Source organism: Gorilla gorilla, chromosome 9 (genome assembly GCF_029281585.2).
Source record: "Gorilla gorilla gorilla isolate KB3781 chromosome 9, NHGRI_mGorGor1-v2.1_pri, whole genome shotgun sequence".
NCBI classification, from domain to species: Eukaryota; Metazoa; Chordata; class Mammalia; order Primates; family Hominidae; genus Gorilla; species Gorilla gorilla.
The window spans coordinates 101,538,110-101,560,243 of NC_073233.2; the positions used below are offsets into that span (position 1 = coordinate 101,538,110).

The window sequence follows — 22,134 nt, forward strand, 5'->3', positions numbered from 1 at the left end:
CTTGGTGTTCCTTGGCTATAGCTACATTACTCCAATCTCTGCGTCAGTCTTCATATGCCCTTCTTCCCTCTGTGTGTGTGTGTGTGTGTGTGTGTGTATGTGTTTGTGTGTTTCCCTTAAAAGGACACCAGTCATTTGATTTAGGGCCCTCCCTAACCCAGTATGACCTCATCTTAACTTAATTACATCTGCAAAGACCCTATTTCCAAATAAGGTCACATTCACAGTACTGGGGTTAGGACTTAAACATGTCATTTGTAGGGACACAATTCAACCCAACGCCCCCTTGGAGACCTGTGCTCACCATGTTAGTCACACACCACACTCAATTCATTACACTATGAAGAGCCTATATAATGGGACTTCAGACTGGCTTCTTGTATCAGCCATCTCACTAATTATTTTAATGATTTTTAGCTCTGCAATAACTCAGTTTCTTCATCAGTTATATGGAAATAAAAATAGTTGCTTTGTCTACAAGGTTAACATGCAATGCCACTGAAATAATGTAGATGACACAGCCTTGAAAAACATAAAGCTTTTTTCAGAAGTGAGACCTTTTGGAATTCCTCTCCTTCTTCAACAGCATCCTCATTATTCACCTCGGATTTTTGAATTTTTAAGCATGAAAAGGAAAATAGGAATGAGCTTGGATAGCTGGGAACAGTAAGTAGAGACAAGTGAGGGTTCAACCTATTTTCTGCTTGCAGAGGGTACCCCAAAGACACGTCAGGGGGAAGCAGGAGAGGGGCTGGAGCATTATCAGTTGGACCAGGGCTGGGCTCAAAGGAAATGGTCCTGAGATGGTCGGCTGATGGGCCACCAGGCAAGCCACCAAGCACTTCACAAGCTGCAACTTCAAATACAATCTACATTCTCCAAATTCTATCTTTCATATTTACCTGGACCTCACAGCCTTGCTATCATTCTTTAGGGGCTCTAAAAACACAAACTGTTTAAAACGTAAGAAAAATACAGTAAGCAATGTAATAAAAGCACTTGTTATTCCTACTCAGATTTAACATAGGATAATATTTTGCCACATTGAATCCAAATCCTTTTTAAGAAACAAAGCATAAAATACAATGAAGTCCTCGCTTTATGATGCCAGTTCCCTCCCCCATTCCCATTGTTTTTAAGTTGGTGTGTATCCTCCTGTGCTTTTGATACGTTTCTGCATATGCAGGTAGCCATATTAAAAATATTTAATGTCATTCCCTGCATTTTAAAATTTTCATAAAAGCCTCATTCTGTATATACACTGCACTTGCTTTTTTTACTCAGCATGACTTTGAGATTTATCCCTGTTGCTACATATAAATCTAGTTTATTCATTTTAACTACTAAATGTTATTACATTATATGAATAAACCACAGTTCATTTTTCTATTCCCCTACTGTGGAACAATTAGACTGTTTCTAATTTTTTAAATATTATAACCAATGCTTCAGTGAACAAACTTTTGCATTCCTCTTCATGCCTGTGTATGAGAGTTTCTCTAGATCTATCCATAACCAATAACCATACAAGTACTGGGCTGTAGGGTATTCACATCTTCAACTTCACATAAGTTTTAAGCTTTAATATCATTTGAATTAATCAGTTTATTCAATATGTTTTGAGCTTTGGTGTCTAATTTAGGAAATACTTGTCTCCACTTAAGGTCCTAGAAATAATATCATATCCTCTTCACTTGTTTACATTTAAGCCTTTAATTCACCTGGAATTAATTTTTGTGTATGGTATGAAGTAGGAATCTAATTTTGTGCTTTTTCATATGTATGGCTGGTTGTCCAGAACCATTCTTCAAAGGGTCCATTCCTTCTGCATTTATTCATAACCCATCCTGCTGGTATAGCCATTCTTCCAAATGGTGGAGGCTGATGGTCAGCTCTTTGTACTCTTCTAAATTCTTCAAAATTCTCTCCTGCCTGTTCTTGGCTAAGTACTTTCTTAGGGAAAAATTTTAACTGGGTGAGTCAAGGCTGTCAACTTAAAGGAGCAACATATTTGGTGGAAGAAGTTTAACTAAAAACCTGTTAGTACCTTTTGTTGGTGAGCAGAAGGCAGGCTTAGAAAGAGTCTGAACATAAGAGACCTTCAGATAGGGAAAGGAAGCCGTGAGTCTTGACTGGTGCGGCCCAGGTCAGGGAAGAGCTGAGGTGGGACACTCTGGAGGGCTAGATACTTGAGGAAAGTGGAGGCAGGATGCCCCCATTCTGCACCTTTCACGGCTTGCTGCAGGGAAACCCTGCACTACTGGGTCTCTAAGCCTCAGATTCCTAATATGTAAAATGGGTATAACAATACCATCCTTCCCATGCTGTTTTCTAGAAGATAGAAATGATGCACCTAACATCACACCTAACACACATTAAGGGAGCACTTAATGAAGAGTAGCTATACTTGTTATCACTATCAATTATCATCGGTTTATCCAGATTCATTCAATAATGCTGGCAATCCTCAATTTCCTGGAACAAACTTTTAAGCATCAGTTCAAATGCATTTTACCATTGTGTTGGATGTCTCCAAAAAGGGCTGTGTATTAGTCCGTTTTCACACTGCTATAAAGAAATAACTGAGACTGGGTAATTTAGAAAGGAAAAAGGTTTAATTGATTCACAGTTCTGCATCGCTGGGAAGGCCTCAGGAAACTTACAATCATGGCAGAAGGTGAAGGAGGCACAAGGCATGTCTTATATGGCAGCAGAAAAGAGAGGGAGAGTGGGGAAGTGCCACGCGCTTATCAAACAACCAGATCTCACTCACTGTCACAAGAACAGCAAGGGTGATATCCACCCCCATGATCCAATCACCTCCCACCAAGTCCCTCCCTTGACACATGGGGATTACAATTCCAGATGAGATTTTGTCAGAGGCGTGTGAACCAGAGCAATTCCATCTTGAATAGGATGGAGGCTGAGATTTACTGGGCTGCATTCCCAGATGGTTAAGGCATTCTAAGTCACAGGATGAGACAGGAGGTTGGCACAAGATACAGGTTGGCACAAGATACAGGTCATAAAGACCTTGCTGATAAAACAGGTTGCAGTAAAGAAGCAGGCCAAAACCCACCAAAACCAAGATGGTGACAAGAGTGACCTCTGGTCATCCTTCCTCACTGCTATCCCACCAGCACCACAACAGTTTACAGATGCCATGGCAATGTCAGGAAATTATCCTATATGGTCTAAAAGGGGGAGGCATGAATAATCTATCCCTTGTTTAGCATATCATCAAGAAATAACCATAAAAATGGGCAACCAGCAGCCCTAGAAGCTGCTCTATGGAGTAGCCATAATTTTATTCCTATACTTTCCTAATAAACTTGATTTCACTTTACTGTATGGACTCGCCCTGAATCCTTTCTTGTGCAAGATCCAAGAACCCTATCTTGGGATCTGGATTGGGACCACTTTCCTGTAACAATTTGGGCGGAGACACAGAGCTAAACCATATCAGGCTGCCATCAATTCCTCCCCCACCTCATTGTGCATGCTGCTTCTGCCACCAAGAGGTGAAGTTGGTTCCTCTTTCCTTTGAATCTGGGCTGGATTTGTCACTTGCACTGGCCAACAAAATATGGACAAAGTGACCCTGTGCTAGTCCTGGACCACCCCTTAAGAGTTTAAGAAGCCTGGCATTTATTTTTCCGCTTAGAGCCCAGCAACCACACTGTAAGGAAGTGCAGGCTATCCTCTGGAGATGAGAGGACCTGGAGGATGAGACCTATGTGGAGAGGCAGATACATGGAGGAAAACAGAGGTGTCCAGTGGACAGTCAGCACCAGGTCCCAGACATATGAGAGAGACCTTCAGGGACCCTCTAGCCCAGTCCATCTGCCAGCTGAATGAAGCTGTAAGAGAGCCCAAACAGCACCACATCTGGCTGAAGAACTGCCTGGCCAACCCACAAAATTTAGGAAGATAATGAATTGCTGTTGTTTCAAGACACTAAATTTTGGGGTGCTTTGTTACCCAAAAGTAGATAACAGAAATAATCATAGATACGACAGCTCAAATATGATGGTTGTATTGTTCTAATACTAGCAGGAATGGCTGTTTAATCCATAAACATGATACATTTGCAATGAGAAATAATAGAAAATTCTACATACTGATGCAGAATGCCTAGAAAATCCAAGAGGGCCTGGGTAATGACATGCAAATGAAGATAAGAATTCCTCATCAGAATCAGACAAACTAGAAAAGTGCTCACAGTCTACCTGAATTCTTATTCTTTACCCTGGGGCAATCTGGTTTTTTTTTTTTTTAAGAAAAGAGAGAAAGTATCATTTTTAAAAAGAAAAAAAACCCTTCAGTTCCAATCACTTTTCAAACTTAAGCAGAACGACTTTCACAGCTTCAGTCAAGTTTGTCAAAAAGTAATTTTCTACCTAATTTACTTTCACAGACCTTCTCAGAGGCCGGAGGAAAAATTCCTTTCTGACAAGGGTGAGAATGGAACTCACATTTCCTCCAAGGTTTCCTTCCCTCTGGCTACTTTGCACGTGTCAGGGGCACCAAGGACAGGCTCTGCTTAACCCAGCAGGCAGCCTGGAGGCAGAAAGTGTTGTGAATCCCTCAGCAGGAGGGCCAGGAACTTGCTTGCGATTCCCTGCCATGGCTGATCTGTTAGCCCCAGAATTGTGGTCAATTGGAAACTGAAAACCTGGTTTCTTGGGGCTGTCCTACAGCTAAGAGTATGAGGAAATCCAGTGTGGCTTCTTGTTTACACAGGGGTCAAATAGAGGTGGAACAAACTGAAAACCAATTTTACTCCACTGTTCCTAAGTAATTTATGACCATGTGGACAGATAGAAATCTTCCCAGAAAAGAAAAGCAGACAGGTAAATTACTGTGGGTTTCTAAGTGATCTGTAGTATTTTTGCTTATCTTCTCCCTTTTTTTCTTAAGCTGCTCCTTTGCCTCATTATTTCTGCATATAAATGAGAAGATTTTGTATTAGTGAATGGTCCTGAAGGATGACACCATTTCCCAAGCACAGACATCTCTGTGTTTGGTGTGCCCACCCCCACCAACTCACCCCAATCTTTTCCTTCGTGCCCCAAATCCAGCTGGGGGGCTGTCATGAAACATTAGTGATATTTAATTACAGGGCCTAATAACAGTGATTGAAATGATCATGCAGAGAATAATTCAGTGTATGTACCAGCACACTCAGACCTTTGCATTGTGCTTTTATTTGCATTCCTGGACTCACTTGTGCTTGCCATGTGCTGTGCGGAAAAGTTAAGGAGGTGGCCAAATCCCTTGTAACCTCTGCAATTAACCTGTACAAAATATGGGCAGTTTTGACATAGTGGAGAGTACATGATCTTTGGCAGACTCTAAATGCACACTGACCATAGGGAAGCCTGCTAAGTCCAGAGTTCAGCTTTGCCACAAAGAGGAAACTGGAGGAGAGAATACCATGGTTGAGAGGGAGAGGATGGGCCTCCTGAACTACATTGGTTCAGCACCTGTTATGGACTGGGCTAGAACTTTATGCATCTACATTTTCTCCATTAATTCTCCCACAAGCTCCGTGTGTTAAGTATTCCTATCACCCTGTTATTGATGGTTACTTCTCCTCCACCTCAAACACTCTCCGCTCTAACCAGCCCTAGCTCTCTCCTAGTTACCTCCTACTAACCCTTGTGAAAGGAAAATAAATCCTGGGGCTCCAAAATCACTAAGTGAAAGGGAAAAGTCAAGCTGGGAACTGCTTAGGGCAAACCTGCCTCCCATTCTATTCAAAGTTACCCCTCTGCTCATGAAGATAAATGCATATCTGATTGCCTCCTTTGGAGAGGCTAATCAGAAACTCAAAAGAATGTAACCATTTGTCTCTTATCTATTTATGACCTGGAAGCCCCCTCCCCTGCTTCAATCCCGCCTTTGCTTCGAGTTGTCCCACCTTTTCCGAACCAAACCAATGCTCATCGTACATGTGTTGATTGATGTCTCATGTCTCCCTAAAACGTATAAAACCAAACTGTGCACTGACCACCTTGGGCACATGTCGTCAGGACCTCCTGAGGCAATGTCACTGGCGTGTGTCCTCAACCTTGGCAAATTAAACTTTCTGAATTAACTGAGACCTGTCGCAGACATTTCAGGTTCACACTCATTAGGACTCATTCAGTTATTACCCAGTTCCTCTGAGAACGTTTCCCTTACCCTCCCCTGGGCCTCAGCTCCCACAGCCGCCTGCGATGACAGCTGGTATGCTATGCTGTGTGGTAATTAGCTGTTTACTTTTCTGACAGCCTCCACTAGACTCCAAGAGGGAGAAATTTCATCTTACTCATTTTCGTGTCTCTCAAACTTAGCACAGTGCCTGGCATGTGATCTGTGCTTAGTTAAAATTTGTAGAATGAACTGAGTAAACTGCTCATAGGGATATAGTTAGCTTCCGCTTCCGTTTAGGTCTGTTCGGCTCCAAAGCCTTATCACAAAAGTTTCTATGGAAGACTTTTTATTAAGTAGACATAGTATTCAGAGCACTGTTTCGGCAAAAAAAAAAAAAAGAAGAAGAAGAAGAAAACTCATTATCCAAGTTTAAATTGATGTTAGAGGTCAGGGAGAATCTCCTGGCATTCTCCAAGAAAAGGCATTGAGTGATTCGTTGCTGGTTGAGTACGAGGGTGAGTGCTGCAGCGCTGTGTAGAATGTATTAGTTGTTTGTAAATACTAGAGTAATTCTGCCCCCTTTCCAATCCTTCTGTGGCCCATGGGGTCACTAGGAGCAGAGGACAATAGCATCTCCTGCTGCCTTTCCTAAGAGTACGATTTCAGAATATCTGGAAGAATACCCAGCGAAGGATTTAATCTTGTCCCCCAAAGTAAAAACTAAACAAATAACTTTAATTTTCAAGCTTTGGCGAGGTATTCCAAGCATCCAACTGGTGGCCTTTAATTTATAGATGGCCAAAGTTGACACCTTTTTTTTTTCACTAAGGCGGCACAGGAAAAGAAACGTTTTAAAGAGATTGACAAAACTCTGCATAGCAATATAATATTCTACTTCTATCATGGGCAAGAGCATTTTAGTGGACCATATTTTAATTATAAATGTTTCATTTCATCAGTATGGATTTAGACTGTAGTGTGTGTGTGTGTGTGTGTGTGTGTGTGTGTGTGTGTGTGTGTATTGTGAGGGTGTCCAAGTGAACTAATAGCTATACAGAGGATCACCAAGAAGGATGAGGAGCCCTATATGCACTTTATCCCAGCTAAAAGATCATGAAGGAAATAGTTAAAGCCCATCCTAAACTATTCTGCTAAAATCTGGACTAGGGTATATACAGGCATACCTCATAAATATTCCATGTACAGATCCAGATCACTGCAAAAAAAGCAATTATCATAATAAAGTGAGTAACATGAATTTTTTGGTGTTCCAGTATATATAGAAGATATATTTATACTATGCTGTACTCTATTAATTGCGCAATTGTGTGTATCATTATGTCTATAAAAACAATATACATACTTTAATTTTAAAATGCTTTCTTGCTAAAAAGTGCAAAGGATCATCTGAGCCTTCAATGAGTCATAATCTTTTTGCTGGTGGAGAGTCTTGCCTGGATGTTGATGGCTGCTGACTGATCAGGGTGGTAGTTGCTGAAGGTTGGGCAGGTTGTGGCAATTTCTTAACATAACAATGATATTTGCCACATCAATTGACTCTTCCTTTCATGAAAGATTTCTCTGTAACATGTGATGCTATTAGGTAGCATTGTACCCACGGTGGCACTGCTTTCAAAATTTCAGTCAGTCCTCTCAAATCTTGCCACTGCTTTAGCAACTAAGTTTATGTAATATTCTAAACCATTTGTTGTCCTTTCAATAGTGTTCACAGCATCTTCACCGGGGTACATTCTATCTCAATAAACCACTTTCTTTGTTTAATCTATAAAAAGCAATTCCTCATCAATTCAACTTTCATCACGAGAGTGCAGCAATCCAGTCACATTTTTCAGGCTCCACTTCTAATTCTAGTTTTCTTGCTATTTCCATCACATCTGCAGTTATTTCCTCCACTAAAGTCTTGAGCCCCTCCAAGTCACTCATGAGGATCTGGGTTATCAGTAAAATAATTTTATTTATTTATTCCTTTATTGTATTATTTTTTAGGGACAGGGTCTCATTCTGTTGCCCAGGCTGGAATGCAGTGGTGCAATGATGGCTCACTGCAGTCCTGACCTTCCAAACTCAAGTGATCCTCCCACCTCAGCCTCCTGAGTAGTTGGGACTATAGGTGCAACATCACCACACCTGGCTAATTTCTGTATTTTTTCTAGAGACAGGATCTCACCATGTTGCCCAGGCTGGTCTTGAGCTCCTGAGCTGAAGCAATCCTCCTGCCTCAGCCTCCAAAAGTGTGGGGATTACAGGAATGAGCCACCATGCCTCGCTAGTAAAATAACTTCTAAAAAGTCATCCATGAAGATTGGAATCAACTTCTTCCTAACTCCTATTAGTGTTAGTATTTCAACCTCCTCCTATGAATCATGAATGTTCTGAATGGTGAATCCTTTCCAGAAAGTTTTCAATCTATTTTGCCCCAATCCATCAGAGTAATCACTATCTATGGCAAGTATGTAGCCTTACAAAATGTATTTCTGAAATGATAAAACTTAAATGTTAAAATTATTCTTTGATCCATGGATATTGTGTTAGCAGGCATGAAAACAACATTAATCTCCTTGTACATCTCCATCAGAGCTGTTGGGTGACTAGGTACATTGTCAATAAGCACTAACATTTTGAAAGGAATCTTTTTCTCTGAGCAGTAAGTATCATCAACGGTGGACTTAAAATATTCAGTAAACCATGCTGTACACAAATGTGTCTTCATCAGGCTTTGTTGTTCCATTTATAGAGCACAGGCAGTAGATTTAGCATAATTCTTAAGGGCCCTAGGATTTTTAGAATGCTAAATAAGCACTGGCTTCAACTTAGAGTAGGTGCACTAGTCCCTAACAAGAGAGTCAGCCTGTCCTTTGAGAGTCAGGCCTTGACATCCTCTCTAGCTAAGAAAATTCTAGGTGGTATCTTCTTCCAATGGAAGGGTGTTTCATCTACATTGAAAATGTGTTGATGGCATAGGAAAAAGAAACAATGCTGACTATTAGTGACTCCTGGGTTTTGGAAATCTGTGCTATGCATAGGATATTGAAGTTGAGCTTGAGTCTGTGAAAGGAAAATAAATCTTGGGACCCCAAAATCATTCAGCCAAAGGGAAAAGTCAAGCTGGGAACTGCAGGCAAACCTGCCTCTCATTCTATTCCCAAATAAGATCGGTACAAAGATTAAAAAGCTACATACCTCCATCACAATTTACCTACAAAGAAATTACTTGTGGACAAAGGACAGGCAGAACTCAAAGTCATTCTTGTGCTCACGTGAGACTAATGCATCTCTGATTGCTTCCTTTGCCCTATTTCACTAAGCCAGACTAACACATAAGTGATGATTCCTGTAAATTGGACATTGGGTGAAAAGCTAATAAGAAACTCAAAAGAATGCAATTGTTCGTCTCTTATCTAACTATGACCTGGAAGCTCCTTCCCCTCTTCGAGTTGTCCCTCCTTTCCAGACTGAACCAATGTACATCTTACATATATTGACTGATGTCTCATGTCTCCCTGAAATGTATAAAACCAAGCTGTGTGCCGACCACCTTGGGCACATGTCATCAGGACCTCCCAAGGCTGTGTCATGGGCGAGTTCTTAACTTTGGCAAAATAAACTTTCTAAATCAATTGTGACCTGTCTCAGATACCTCTTAGTTTACAATTCAGTCCTCCACTTTAAGAGCCCAAGCCAGTAGAACTCTCTGGAATGATGGAAATGTCCTATATTTGCACTGTCCAGAACAGTAATATGATATTTGAAAAGTATTTTTGGTCTTTGAACCTGTTTCCTGGCATGCAACTCCTAAAATTCTTAGAAACTCCAAAGTTACGTCTTTTTGTATGCTAATGATTGATTGATGGCTGTCAGCCCCTAGGTAGCTTCAGGATAGAAGCTGATCCTGGAAAGACCAAGGCATGATTGGAGGGTTGGGACTTTCAGTCCATCCCACAACCTCTGAAGAGGAGCTGAAGGTTAAGTTAATTACCAATGGCCAATGGTTTATTAAATTATGTTTATGTAATAAAGCCTCCGTAAAACCCCAAAAGAAGAGGGTTCAAGGAGCTTCTGGATAGCTGAACACATGGAGTTTCCTGGAGGGTGGTGTGCCTGTGGAGAGCATGAAACCTCCTTGCCCCTTCCCCCATACCTCATCCTATGCATCTCTTCATCTGTATCTTCTGTAATATCCTTTATAATAAACCAGTAAACATAAGTGATTCCCGGAGTTCTATGAGCCACTCTAGCAAATTAATCTAACCCAAAGAGGGTGTCCTTGGAACCCCAACTTGAAGACCATTGGTCAGAAGTTCCTGAGGCCTGGAGTTGTGATCTGTAGGAAGTGGGGTGCAGTCCTGTGGGACTAAGCCCTCAATATATGGTTTTTGAGGCTATCTCCCAGGTAGAGCGCATCAGGATTGAATTGGAGGATACCCAGCTGGTGTCCACTGCAAAATTAATTGCTTGCTTAAGTATGTGAGGAAAAACCCCTATACATTTGGTCATAGAGGTCTTCTGTATTGATTGTTGTTGGTAGTGTGAGAGCAGAGGAAAACACTTTGAGTTTGAGTGTGTTTCCTGTTAGAAGTAGCCACTAGCCACATGTGGATATAGAGCACTTAACATGTGGCTAGTGTGACTGAGAAACCAAATTTTTCAAATTACTGTTTACTACTTTAAATTTAAATTTAAATAACCACATGTGGCTAGTGGCTGCCATATTGGTTCAGCACAGGATTCTAGACAATCAAGTCAGGCAAACTTGAGTTCAAATCCCAAATCTGCGTGACCTTACTTCTCTGAGCCCCAGTACCCTAAAATGGACATAACAAGATTTACTTCTAACCGCATCAAGAAGGGAAGTTTCTGGAAGAAATATCATCACCCAACACTGAGAACTGTCTCTCTTTCAGGAGAGAGAATCTGATTTGCTATGTTCAGCCACTGCTTTGCCCACCCCATGCCCCCAATTCCTGGTGCAATCTACAGTGACAGCAGAACTGGCCTCACCACAGTGGAAACGTGGCCACACAGCAGGGAGAAAGGGGAGACATGACTGATGCTGGTTTATCCTTAAGTAATGTCTCCCACATTCTTTATATTTTAGGAGTTCTTGTAAGCTGTCTTCAGTGTTTTTTGGGAAAAGATGGGAGACAGGGAGATGGCAGGAGAGGCTAGGGATCTCAGGGAGCAAGGATGCAATTATCAAACAAACATTTCTCGAGTACCTACAACACAAAACTATGTAAGACACGATTATAATACAGTAAGCCCAAAGAAACTTTAGCCTCAGTGTCAACTTTGGCTCAAGTTGCCAACACCTGCTCTTCAGCTTTTAGATTCTCAGGCCTGTGTGATGAAAGCCAGTGTTCAGAGCAATGACCCAGACACTCCAAGAGCTTCCATCACCACTGAAAGATGAACTAACATGTTCCTGGAACTGTCTGAGGACAAGAAAATAGACTTGTTCATTTGGAAATATTTTCAACAAGATATGGACAAAAGAGCCCTCATAGCTAATTTTAAGTTAATCTTTATCTTTCAGTAAACAGAACACTCCATTCCCCATCAAAGCCCTTACTGTAAAAAATTTGTGTCGGCGAGAGTTGATAAGTAAAAAGAGATCAGAGAGAAAACAAACAATCCTGGAGAAGTATCATTTGGTGGTAGATGATCTGATTATTTCTGGCTTGCATGATCTGCATGTACCTGCAAAACTATGCAAAAGATATGACAAACACAAAACTAAGGGAAACACAGAACTAAGCCTACTATTTTTACACATCTGAGCGAGGAACTTCAAGAAAATCCTACAGGGGCCACTGCAGAGTAATTATGATAGTTAACACAGCAGACACCACTGTTAGGCACTTAGTATATAGTAACTTATTTAAATAAGATACAAATATATATTTGCATATACATATATACACATACATATACATATATACACATACATATACAAATATATGTATGTGTCTTGTATATAATTCTGAAAGGTAGAGATTATCATCACTCCCACTTTACAGATGAGGAAACAGAGTCAATGAGTGAAGAAAACCTTTGGTTTACACGACACTATCTATTTTTAAAGAATTTTTGGTGGCCTAATAAGTCAATGTCTAAAGAGCCAAACACAAAGTTGAAAATAAATTAACATTCAGTAGTTGTCCAGACACCCAACCCAGATAGTTCTGGCTCAGAAATGGATTTTGGAGGGTCCAAATTAGTCATTCATCCAAGCAGGTGTTAATTCTGCAATTTTTAGAACTGCGGGTGTCTCTATGGAATCTACAATTTAAATTAGCAACAACCTCCACCCCAAATCATATATTAAGGTGACAACCACTTATAAAAGTCACTAAGATGTCCAACTTCTCAACTTTTGAGTTCAGTTGTGGAACTCAGCCAAGAGGCTTTTTAACTCAAGTACAGACACAGTGGGATGGCATAATCGCATTGAGTCAAGATCAAATTTGACAACAGGGAAGTCATCTATTAAAGAAAATCACTCAAAGAACACACAGAATTGCTCGTTAAAAGTGATCATAAACCATGGTACAAATATTGATGTTTATTAACATTTTTATTACGGCCATTTTAAATGGGTAGCTTAGCAGACTATTCATTTATCTGTTCTGTGGGCCCCTAACTTGGCTCTAATGAGTTTGCCTTATAACATTACTGAAATCAGACCATGCTGTAAAAGCCAGAGCTGAGCAGCCCTGTGGGGGTTTCTCAGCAAAATCAACAATGGGCATATACCGTGTTATTGGAAAGGGACAGTGCCATGTAGAATGGCAGAATGAATGAAGTCACCATTGGCAAGAATATAAAATTAGGTAGTTTTGGAACAACAGGAGAGGAGAAAGCATTTACATTTTCTGTTTTGCAGTCACCATTGTGGGTGACACTCTGTCCTCTGTATTCCTTTTTATTTCTAGTTTAACTTTTCCTCCTCTTGGCCCTAGAGGACTTTTCTCCAGGCTCTTTGAACAGAATAAAACATCCCTTCTATTCCTCTGCCCACTAACCTCTGGGCATTTATGCACTTCTCTCCCTCCCCTTTCTCCTCACCACACTGCGTCTGTCTGTTTCAGCATTATCTTGCTTTGCTCTGGTCTGGGCCACAAGGACAGAAAGCCAATGTCTCTGGCAGGAGAGCAGGTGGGCAAGGCTCTCTTGACTGATGCCAGGCCCCACCTGCACATGCTGTGTGTTCCTGACTATCCATATTCCCATTCTGGGTGCTCACCAGAGCTCTGCATACCCCTCTTGTGAACAGCTGGCAGGGTCATCATCGGACCAGCTATGACAGTCATGGAAGTTCTCAAGTAGTATAAAAGGGAACATTAAAAGTTAGATTTTAATGCATGCGTAAAGGAGAGTGGGATATTCTGAAAAGGGGTTTTGGAGACTAGAATATTTAAAATACAGTTAAAAATATAAGAAACTAGTTACAGTGGTTGCTTCTGGGGAGAGGGACCTGAAGACTGGGACAGAGTAGAAGGACGACTTTCTTTTAATTGTACTTAATCCTTTTGCAGGTTTTGGATGTTGTATCATGTGTATTTTTTAAAATCAAGCTTTATTGGATATTGGGGGTCATCTAGTTGAAGCTGAGATGTAAGGCATTATTTTTTAAGAAACAGAACCCCTGATAACTGCTCATCTGCCTTTCACCAGATCTCCCTGAAGTCCTCTCAGATGGAGGCAACCCATTTACCCAGTCCCCATGTTTGCCCAGAGAATTGACACAAGGATGGGCAGCAGGTGGGACTCGTACTCTTCATACTGTGCCCAACTCATTTCTCATGCACCTTCATCTAAAAACTACTCCTTCAATGCTTTTGCCCTCCAGTATTCCACACTTAATAATGTCTACATTTATTGAGTTTTAACTAAATATACAGCATTGCTAAATGCTCTAAATACATAATCTAATTTCTTCCCATTCATAGATGTGAAAGCTGACACTAAGAGAAGTTAAGTGATTCCATGGCTGCTGTGTGCTAACCCTAAGATTCAAATCCAGGTGTGTCCAAAACCTACACTCTCAATTCCAGCACAATACTACCTTTCCTTCCACTCTCTGTTGCTTGCTTCTATTACCTCCTGTCACCCCCACATCCACTGAAGAGTTTTCCATGTGACATGGAATTTCTATCCTCTCCTTACCTCACTGTCATCCTGCCGTTAGGGAAGTGATTAGGCTGTCCTGTCTAATGGTTTTTGTGAATAAGGAAGAGAAGGGAAAAAGGAAGAGTGGAAAAAGGAGGTGATAGGAGTGTGTAGTAAGAGAGAAAAAAGAGAGATAGAAAGAAGGCTGAGGGAAAATAAGAAAAGTAATGCAACAAGCACCGGGATAATTTTTAGAGATGTTCTTTCTATGAGTTTAAGAATTCACATGGAAACCCTGGGAGGATGGTAAAGAAGGCCAGGTAGGAAAAGTAGAGGAAGCATAATTAAAACCACTAGGAAAAAAGTAACCATCGGGAATATCCAGACATTACCTCTTTCTCACTCTCTATCACCACCTCCTCCCCCAACACATACACACACACACACACACACACACACACACACACACACACACAGAGTAAAGCACAGACAAATGTAGATTCCATTGTTGAGGATTCTGCTTCTCTTCTTCCTAGGACCTTGTGCTTTGGCTTTTCATTTCATGGTGTTTTATTTTATTTTTATTTTTATTTATTTATTTTTTTGAGATGGAGTCTCCCTTTGTCGCCTAGGCTGGAGTGCAGTGGCACAATCTCAGCTCACTGCAACCTCCACCTCCCAGGTTCAAGCAGTTCTCCTGCCTCAGCCTCCCTAGTAGCTGGGATTACAGGCAAGTGCCACCATGCCCAGTTAATTTTTGTATTTTTAGTAGAGACCGGGTTCCACCATGTTGGCTGGTCTCCTAAACCATAGTTTTTAATCTTGTGGCTAATGTTAGTCCTACAAAGGCAATCTAGTCCTTAGGCAAGAAGGAGGTCTGCTTTGGGAAAGGGCTGTTACCGTCTTTGTTTAAACTATAAACTATAAACTGTTTCTCTCTAAGTTAGTTCAGCTTACGCCCAGGAATAAACAAGGACAGCTTGAAGGTTAAAAGCAAGATGGAGTCGGTTAAGTTAAATCTCTTTCACTGTCTGTTATATTTTTGCAAAGGTAGTTTCACTGGAATCAGGGAAGCTCAGGAGGACAGAGAGAGAAAGAGACATGCCTTAATCTTCTTGGGCTGCCATAAAAAATTGCCATAGACTGGGTGGCTTAAGCAATACACATTCATTTCTCACAGTCCCGAAGGCTGGGAAGTCTAAGATCAAGGCACCAGCAGATTGGATGTCTGGTGAGGACCTGCTTCTCGGTTTGTTGATGGCTGGCTCCTCACTCTGTGTTCACGTGGCAGAGAGCAGAGAGAGAAAGGAAGTCTCCTTGCATTTCTTCTTATAAGGGCATTAACCTCACTCATGAAGACTCTACCCTCATGATCTCATCTAACCATAATTAACGCCCAAAGGCCCTATCTTCCAATACTATCACATTGGGGGTTAGGATTTCATCATACACATTTGGAGGAGAGAGGGGAGACACAAACATTCAGGCCATAGCAGGACTTTTTTATTTTTTTCCCCCGAGACAGAGTCTCGCTTTGTCACCCAGGCTGGAGTGCAGTGGCACAATCTAGGCTCACTGCAACCTCTGCCTCCTGGGTTCAAGCAATTCTCCTGCCTCAGCCTCCTGAGTAGCTGGGATTATAGGCATGCACCACCAGACCTGGCTAATTTTTATATTTTAGTAGAGATGGGGGTCATCATGTTGGCCAGGCTGGTCTTGAACTCCTGACCTCAAGTTATCTGCCCGCCTCAGCCTCCCAAATTACTGGGATTACAGGCGTGAGCCACCATGCCCAGCCAGGACTTTTTTTTTTAATTCAAAATTTACAAAGCAATTCTAGAAATAAAAAAGCATATCATCTCTCTCCCCCTACTCCCTGGCTAATTGATAGCCTGAAAAGAAATAACAATTATTGTCCTCCTCTCAGCCATCCCAATAAGCCATCCTACAGTGAAAAACAAAACAAAACAAAAACTACAGCCAGTTTGTGTACTGGGAACAAATAAGTAGAGAGTTCGTGTTTGGTTTTTGAACTCAAAAGTGCTTGCCATAGCCTTACTAAGGGACATGGGCGAGCGCTCACACACACAGACACACACACACACACGCATGTGCACACACACACACGCATGTGCACACACACACACACACACACAAATAGGACAATTATCTAGATAAGTAGACATCTTTGAATCTTTTAAGTTTCCTACAGCCTGTGTCCCAGGCAGAAAAGATGTTTCAAGTTCTGACAGGGGACTGGTTTGAAAGAGAAACTTTGAAGGATTTAAACAGTTTTCTGAACAAGGCGAAACTCAAACTGTCAAGAAGATTTGCATTACTTTCCTTATTTTCCCTCAGCCTTCTTTCTATTTCTCTTTTTTCTCCCTTGCTACACACTCCAGTCGTCTCCTTTTTCCACTCCTTTTTTCCTTCTTCACCAATGCGATTAGACAGGACAGGCAATAATGTTGTTCTGACTGTATCACAGTGTTTGGGGAATTAGAAAAAAATAAATGCCATACCTCATTAGAAGACTGTCAGCCTGGGAAAAAAAAATCCAAGTAAGAGTCATGGGAGCAGAATATTTGGAGCTCTCAGGGAGCTCTCAGCTCATAATCAGGGAGATGAGAAGAGCTGCCTCTTCAGGGGATGATTTTACTTAATTAGCTGGGTTGATGGTAACAGGTATTCAAATCTTTTTACTGATGTTTGCATGGGGCCAACCCTATAGCAGTTCCCAATAAATATTACCTCATTAGCATATTTTGGCAGAACATAAAAGCAAGGTCTGAAACACTATGCCACTGGCTTGCAAGCCACTGTGAACCCTTTTGTCAGAGACAATGGTAGCAACAAGCACCTGAATAATTTTTAGAGATGTCCTTTCTAAGAGTTTGAGCATCCACATGGAAATCCCAGGGGGATGGGATTTTTTGCCTAAATTAGGAATCAGGCAAAGCAAATAACACCTACTGTGTGCCACACCTGTGCTGAGGAAGCTTGCAGATTCTGCCCTGGAAGCGCTGAAGTTGGCTGGTGAGATAAAAAGTAAAGAAAAAATAATATACTGGGATAAATGCAACAATAAGGTTGAGAATATGTATGGAAGAATACACCCCTCTTTGATGAGCAGAAACCCAGAAAGCTAGCAACCTGTAGCCTCCACTTTCTTCTGCCCTAACCAGCTGCATTCTCTTCTCACCTCTTGGTTCCTGTCTGTGGCCCTGGGCCCACCCAAATGCTGACATGACTCCTGCCAAGACAGCTTTATAACAAAGATTCTTCACCTCTGAGAACTCCCAGTCTGCCGTTGACCCTGGTAGCCAGTAGCCCTTTGTGGTTCTCCATGCTCCTCACTTTTAGCGTATTTCAGACCAGAAATGACCATTCATGCCTTAGCCCCTACCTAGAATTTTGGACACCTGACTTCTGTCTGTTCCTGTCCACTGATATCCCACTCTCACAGGTCTTTGGCATACCCACACCTGGTAATTTGCCTCATGCCCAGACCCCAGTGCTTCCTACTTTCCCATCCCTCTCCTTGGCCTGGTGGAGTCCTAATCTATGTCTGGTTGGGTGGAAGGTGAAGACCCAGTATTCTTGCCCCAGTTAAGTGAGTTACATTATAATAATAAAAGAATGGAAAATGGTAGAATTTCCTCTTGTTATGACTTGTCATCCTTGTCTAGGTGAAATTACCCAATCAGTCCCTGTGATATGGTTTAGCTCTGTGTCCCCACCCAAATCTCATCATGGAATCAGGAATCCCATGATTCCTATGGGCTGTGGGAGGGACCCAGTGGGAGATAACCGAATCATGGGGGCAGTTTCCCCCATAGTGTTCTCATCATGGTAGTGAATAAGTCTCACAAGATCTGATGATTTTATAAGGGGTTTTCCCTTTCTTTTGGCTCTCATTCTCTCTTGTCTGCTGCCATGTAAGACATGCCTTTTGCCTTCCACCATGATTGTGAGGCCGCCCCAGCCACGTGGAACTGTGAGTCCATTAAACCTCTTTTTATTTATAAATTACCCAGTCTTTAGTATGTCTTTATCAGCAGCATGAAAATGGTTTGTAAGGTTTGGAACCCAGAAAGAGGTCTCCATAGCTTTAAGAGACCAACCAAGAGGTCACCACCATATTAGAGTGATCCTCTTCCTCCTTTTAGTAATAAAATGAATTAACCCCACAGCGGAAGTCAGCAAGTATTATCACTACCTTCAAGAGTGCCAAAAAGTACTGCAGCTAAACCTTTTAATTGTTCAGGAGGTGGTGACGGACTGGGTATATTAAGGTCTGGTTCCTTGTGTGGCTCAAGTCCACATGACGAAGGAGCAAGGGAGAGCTCACCAAGGGGACAGCCATGCCATCTGCCTTCTCTTTCTTTCTCCTGATCTGTACACCAGATTTGAAAATACTTCTTCCACTTTGCAATGGGGTGCTGAGGAAATATTGTGGGTCTCCCCACTGTACTAGAAGCCCCTAGGAAGGAGGCAGCAACTTGCTTATCTCTATACCCCCATGCTTAGGTCAGTGTCTGGCACATAGTAACAGCATGATTAGTGCTTAGTGAACAAATTAATAGGCCTGTGTTTCACTCTGTTTTGAATCTACCAATTAAATATTCTTTCAGTTAATACCTCTTGAATTGAATTCAGTTATTAATAGAGATTAGGGGGCCCTTTCTGAAATGTTGGCTTAGGAGACCCAAAATTTTTAATTAAAGTACCAAGTCTCCTTCTATTTAGGCAGCACATAATCTTTGGCAAAAAAAAAAAAAAAAAATTAATTCAGATCCAACCTAATCTAGATTGTAAGGATTCCTTTCTTAAGGTTGATGTCATTGAACTGTGACCTTCAGAGATTAGTCTGGCATTTTGAAGTTGGAGTCTCAGGTTCAACTAAGGTTCAGAGCAATCCAGTGAATGAAATTGACCAAAAATTTTTCATTTGGACAAATTTCAAACATTCATGTGAAAATTATATGGTGTTTTCTTCAAACACGGCAGGAATACTAATGGAAAAGAAAGTGCAAGCATCTCTCTCTCTCTCTCTCTCTCTCTCTCTCTCTCGTAATTCTGAAGCACTTAATTGGAATCTTGAATAACAATGATGACTTGGATATGGCTTTTGGAGCAGAGACAGTGCCTCAGAATTGCTTCGCCTGAACCTGAAACGCATTCACATGTCTACTAACCCACACAGTGTTGAATAGGCACATGGGACCTACTGAAGATTAGTGGAGCCAGGACCCAATCCAATGGGAAACCTGTTCTATTTTCCTCAAAATACTAATGCATTCTCCCAGAGTTATTCTAATGCATAACTCCTAGGAAGTTAATAAGGCATTTTCTAAACTTCTTAATGATCTCCCAGTCACAAGGCCATTCTCTACACTGTTTGGTCTAAATTATCACATCGCCTTGCCAAGATGTGGCTGGTTCCTAGCGCAGACTGGCTCGGGGTGGAACTGGAAAGATGTCCGCATTTGTGTTTGTGGCCCAATTCAATGTTCTGCATCTTCCCCTACCCACTCTGTGCCATGTCCCAAGGCTGATGACCCTTCAGAAACCCCAGGCCTACAGAAGAAAGTTCTTCCCCTCTCTCTGCTTTCAGGAAAAGCTTGACATGTGAATTCATGTGATTCAATTTTCTGTTCTAAAATGTGTTCTTGCAGAATGAAAGTCTTTGTTCTCTCTAACTTGGGGTGGAGGGATGGAGAGAGATGTGTGTAGGTCGATGTGTGTACATGTATATATATATATGTCTACATGGCTAAGGGAGCCTTTGCCCCATACCCTTCAAGCTCAACAAGTGTATTCTAAGCACTTTGCAAAGATAAAACAGTGTAGGGCAGTGACCCTCAACCTTCACTATATATTAGGATTACGGGGGAGGCTTTTGAAACACACCAATGCCTGGGCCTTACTCCAGTCCAGGTAACCAGACTCTCAGCCAATGTTTAGAACCACTGGCACAATGGAACATATCTGAGCATTGGCATTAGCAGCTGTGGGTTCAAATCTCAGCTCTGATATTTACGAATGGCACAAACAAGGCCATGATACTAATACTAATTACACTGCATTGTAGAGCAGTAAAATGATCAGCAGGGCACCTTTCTCATAGCAGAGGCTCACTAATTTTGCTTCCTTTACCCCAGTCTGTCAGACATTTGAGCTAGGTGCTAGAAATTACTCACACAAAAAAACAAGTATCATGTCCATATCTGGCTCTATGAACAGATACTTTCCTTTTAAAGAAAAAAAAAAGTTCCCTAAAACTTCTTCCAGAGTAGTGATTTCTCACCTCTGGATACACATCAGAAGCACTCTCAGAGTTTAAAAAAAAAAAAGAAAGAAAAGAAAAGAAAAAAGAAAGGAAAAGAAAAAGAAACAATGCAGATGGATATTGGCTCCACCCCAAAGATTCTGATTTAATTTAATTGACCTCGAATAGGGCAGGCATCAGTATTTTTAAAAGCTTCTAATGTGAGTCCAGGATTGAAAAGATAGTATTCTAGAACAAGGATACAAGTACTATTGTGAAAAAACAATAAATAAGTGGTCAAAAGATGGGTTTGCCTCCAGCTCTGCCACTGACAGTATGACCTTAGATACATCACATAAATTCTCCAGAATTGAAAATGGAGATAATAGTGTGTGGCTTAAAGAATAGTCATAAGAATTAAATGATATAACGTAAGTGAAAGTGCTTTTTAAACCACAAAGCACTGCACAATTTTAGCTCCTATCATTCTGGAGATGATGATGTCTTGGGTTAGCTGCATGATTAGTCTACAATCCTTTCGAGATTGTCCAGTACCTGGGTCTAAGAAGGAGGGTTTGGATATGGGAATACATAAGGATTGATAACTGTCACAAGACTTTGACCACTTTCTCCAAACGGCAAAAGAGAAGGATTTCCTCTGGGTCAAGAATCCATTGAACTTCAAGGCAAATTGAAACAGAAAATTTCTTATCATCCCAAACAATTTATCTGATGGGTAATTAGTTGCTGAGACTGTACTTTTGCAATACAGTCTCTACTTCCCAAATCTGCCTTCCTTCTGATCCTCGAATACTCCCCCACTGACAGGTTTTTGAGGTAGACTGTAATAGTACATCATTCCAATCACACAGGTCCTGGGTATTAGGTTTAATTTAGCTACCTGTGCAGTAGGATGCTGGGGTATTTTCAAATCTTTAGCCTCTGGCACTGTAAATCAGTGTGAATATCAGCCAAGAAAAGTATTGAGATGTGAGTTAGCCTTGTATCTACAAATACCACTCATTATTTCTGTAAGACGGAGAAAAAAAATAAATGTTCCATTTAAACCCTACTTGTGGCAGGTCTTAAAAATCAAGAAAGATGCCGGGCGCGGTGGCTCACGCCTGTAATCCCAGCACTTTGGGAGGCCGAGGCGGGCGGATCACGAGGTCAGGAGATCGAGACCATCCTGGCTAACACGGTGAAACCCCGTCTCTACTAAAAATACAAAAAATTAGCCGGGCGTGGTAGTGGGCGCCTGTAGTCCCAGCTACTCGGGAGGCTGAGGCAGGAGAATGGCGTGAACCCGGGAGGTGGAGCTTGCAGTGAGCCGAGATCGCGCCACTGCACTCCAGCCTGGGCGACAAAGCAAGACTCCGTCTCAAAAAAAAAAAAAAAAAAAAAAAAAAAAAAAAACAAGAAAGATGAATTGGGGAAGTTTCCTAAAAGCTGCTATGATTTCCCCCTCCCCCTCAGTTTTCAGACCCTCATTGCAGGCTGTAGCCATGTGTCATTCCGAGATTTCTTTAAACAGTGGTTCTCAACCTTGGTCGTGTCATTTGGGAATCTAGGAGAAATCAGAATCTCAGGCCCCA

The 22,134-nt window shown here is 41.5% G+C and overlaps 1 protein-coding gene and 1 long non-coding RNA gene across 2 annotated transcripts in view; one reads left to right on the top strand and one right to left on the bottom strand.

Moving 5' to 3' along the window:
• Positions 1-22,134, top strand: part of CEP295 (centrosomal protein 295) — a 372,495-nt gene that overhangs the window by 260,781 nt on the left and 89,580 nt on the right. The gene's annotated exons all lie outside the window — the stretch shown is intronic.
• The window catches only part of LOC134756469 (uncharacterized), a 37,304-nt gene continuing 20,072 nt past the window's right edge, over positions 4,903-22,134 (bottom strand). Inside the window, exons 2-5 of the long non-coding RNA XR_010129173.1 lie at positions 17,242-17,301; positions 16,791-16,810; positions 7,323-7,354; positions 4,903-4,942 (exon numbers count right to left, since the gene is read on the bottom strand). This is a non-coding gene — a long non-coding RNA (uncharacterized lncRNA). The remainder of the gene's footprint in view (positions 4,943-7,322; positions 7,355-16,790; positions 16,811-17,241; positions 17,302-22,134) is intronic.